This window comes from Gopherus flavomarginatus, chromosome 16, assembly GCF_025201925.1.
Source record: "Gopherus flavomarginatus isolate rGopFla2 chromosome 16, rGopFla2.mat.asm, whole genome shotgun sequence".
NCBI lineage: Eukaryota > Metazoa > Chordata > Testudines > Testudinidae > Gopherus > Gopherus flavomarginatus.
Window position 1 is genome coordinate 10,321,868 of NC_066632.1, and position 3,422 is coordinate 10,325,289.

The 3,422-nt window shown below is 53.2% G+C and overlaps 1 non-coding gene across 1 annotated transcript; it reads left to right on the top strand.

Annotated features, from left to right (window-relative positions):
- The first annotated feature begins 313 nt into the window (after positions 1-313).
- Positions 314-386, top strand: TRNAL-UAA (transfer RNA leucine (anticodon UAA)). Its single transcript has one exon. It is a non-coding gene; the product is annotated as a tRNA-Leu (tRNA).
- Positions 387-3,422: the final 3,036 nt, after the last annotated feature.

Consider the following 3,422-nt stretch of genomic DNA (forward strand, 5'->3'; position numbering starts at 1 on the left):
TCTCATTGAAGACGGGGGGTTGAAAGACCTATATAGACGCTCTCCAGAGCACAGAGCAACATCCGCCCATGCAGCCAGGCAACGAGCATTTCTCACAGCCTGGAGCCAAGGGTGAGGTGGCAGCTACTGTTCCAGCTCCTGGGGGACAGGCCCTGTCAGCTAACAGACTCTTCTTACTCACCACAGCTAAGGGCGCCGGGTTCCTCCAGTGGGGGTGTGAAGCAGCCATTCTTTTCCTATCCTTTTTGTGTGCGACTGCTGACAAAAACATCCCAGATAGAGAAGCAACAGGCCAAAAAACTGTCATGCAACTGCCAAAGTAGCTCAGTTGGGAGAGCGTTAGACTTAAGATCTAAAGGTCCCTGGTTCAATCCTGGGCTTTGGCCGTACCTGTCACTATGCTTTGTGCAGAGATGGCTTGCCCTCTGGGAGCACAGCAGTGCCTCCACCCAATGTGAGTTCCTGACCTTGGGATCTGCAGTAGGAAAACACAGAAGGGGCTTACTTGCCCCTAGTTGGCCCATCTGACCTTTAATGATGAGAGCTGTCTTTCCCAACATGGTGGGAAGAAAGTGAGGCAGGGCAGCTTCAGGAATGGTGCCAGAGGGCTGCTAAGCAGGGGTTGGGGATGAAAACTCTTCTGTGCAGCTGAGCAAGAGCAGTACCAAGGAAGGGGCATCTGTAAAAGTGACCCCACACACCTCTCCTCCCCTCGGTAGCTGGTGCTGACAGCTCCAAGGGAAGGCTTAAAAGCCACAGAGCAACTGAGGGCAGGACCATATCTAGGTGTGGCCTTCAGACAGGCACAAAAACACCCAGCCAGGCTGCTCCCTGCCATGCCAAACACCCACTGAAGGTCACCAGCATGCAGAGCGGCTGCTGATGCTCTGTAGCCAACATCAGAAGATAGTAGGAAAGCAGGGCCCAGGGCCAGTCCCCATGGTGGAGCCTCTGACTGGTCCCACTCAAGGTATTCACTTTTGCTGTGGGCCAGGAGATTTTACCCCAAGAGGCTTTTCCCAAGATGGCAAGAAGCAGAGAAACACCCAAGCTCCCAAGACGCTATGTAGCAAGTACCCTCCAGCACAGGGACAGGTGCACACGCTAGCCCAGGCTGTCGCCCACTTTCTTTGGTAAGTAAGGAAGGGCAAAGGCTAGACTGGAAGCACCTGGGGCTCCTGCCGCAACCTTTGTGACACCCAACCCCCAACTCCTTCCCAGGCTCTAGCTGAAGCCAGAGCATTGGCCTGAGCAGTCAAGAAGAGGTTCCAGCCCTGAAGGGAGCAGGACGTTCAGCACAATAGTAAAACTGCAGAAACACAACCACCTAGAGACTCAAACCCTCAATTTTCTGATCCACACTCAGACGCCTTATCCGTTAGGCCACATGGTAACATAAGAAAAGACCCTCCAAGCACTTCTTTGGAAAAGGCAGACACTGTGTTTCTCAGATCATCTACTGAGGGGGGCTGAGACCTTCTGGGCACAAGAAGTCGAGTTCCCAGCAACACGTGAGACTTAATTCTATGGAGCCAGGTGCAGGGCTTTGGAAGGGAGGCTCAGGCATGGGGGATTGGGGTGCAACGGATGGACCGGCTGTCTAGGTGTGGAGATTTAGTCACACTGAGGCACAGAAGGGAGGAGGAGGAGTAATCCTGCTGACAGTCAGCGGCTGTGCAGAAAAAGAGGAGGGGTTCTGGGGACATTTTTTGCCTCTCTTTTGCCTATCTGCTCGCTCTTGTGGTGAACGGGGAAGATGATCTCAACTAGCTCAGTTGATAGCACATCAAGCTCTTCATCTGAGGATCCAGGGTTCAAGCCCCTGTCTGAGCACCCAGTTTCAAATTGTCTTGTGTGCCAGGAGCCAAGTGATTCCTGGTACTTCTCCACCAGCCACATGCAGATTCCCAGAATCCATGGCCATTTCCTGGAAAGGTTCCTTTCCTCAGGAATCAGGAGAGAGGCAACATTCACATTACTAGAGGACCTCCTGCAGGCATGCTGCTGAAGGCAGCCTGACTGCCACCCTCACAGTGACTGGCAGGCCGTTCCCTGCAGCTTGCCGTCCCAGGCATGCACGTGCTGCGCTGGTGCCTGGAGCTGTCCCTGACCCTGACCCAGGGCAGAGGACATTGGAAGCTGAACATCCAGAGCTTGCAAGATAAAGGAGCAGGGGGGTGAGGCCTGGAGGTGTTGGCAGAACAGGAAAGCATCAGAGGGTTCTATGGCAACCAGATGGATTGACGGAAGTCGGTGAGGGAGGAGTTGGCGGCTTTGTTCCAGCGGTCAGGCAAACACCGCAATATCAAAGAAACCAATGGTGCCAAGTCCTGCAGGGTTGCCTGTGGGATTTCCACAAGAGCATCCAGGCTGAGGAGCCAGTGATCCTGTGACTGTAAAACCGGATCAAGTGACAGCTGCCCGAGTTCCATGAGATGAGGCTGCAGCTGGCAGATATGAGCGGGAGCACTGAGTGAAGGGAGGGGCGTCCTCCCCTGACATTTTTGCAGCCTGCAGGGAATGGAGACCAAGCAGGGGGATGTGGGGACTCAGGGCAGGGCCCGCGGATCCCATAGTGCAGGACAACAGTCGCTGGAGGAGGAGAGAGAGTCCTGCGAGAGGAAGCCGCTGGTGGGAAGCAATAAGTGCAGAGTGCAAACCAGTCAGCCGAGAGACCCAGGGGTCTAGAAAACAAAATGGGAGCAGGTTCCATGGTGTAATGGGCAGCACTCAGAACTTTGAATCCTGGAATCTGAGTTCAAATCTCAATGGGACCTCCTGCAGATATTGTAGTTTGCTGCAAAGTCTTGGAGCTCAATGTGTATAGTTACTTTCTACCTGGGTAAACTTCAGCAAGGTTTTTTTCTCCTCCTCATGGGTCACTGATGCCCACTGGAGATAGGTCTTTGGTCCAGCTGGCCGCTATAGGGTGGGGTCTTAGAACTTAACAGTCTGGCTAGAGATTCCTGCGGGTTGACCTGATGGTTTGGTTTCTTGCTGCTTCATCTGATGTCCAAAACTTTGGTCCCTGTAGCTGCAGCTCTTCCTCTTGCCCACATGGCATTTAAAGGAAGGAGTGCCAGGGCCAGGCTTCCCAGGCTGGAGCCCAGCACACCTCTCCTCCTCTGTATCAGAGGGTAGCCGTGTTAGTCTGGATCTGTAAAAGCAGCAAAGAATCCTGTGGCACCTTATAGACTAACAGACGTTTTGGAGCATGAGTTTCGTGGGTGAATACCCACTTCCTCAGATGCATGTAATGGAAATATCCAGGGGCAGGAATATATATGTGTGCTAGCAAACAAGCTAGAGATAACGAGGTCAGTTCAGTCAGGGAGGATGAGGCCCTGTTCTAGCAGTTGAGGTGTGAAAACCAAGAGAGGAGAAACTGGTTCTGTAATTGGCAAGCCATTCACAGTCTTTGT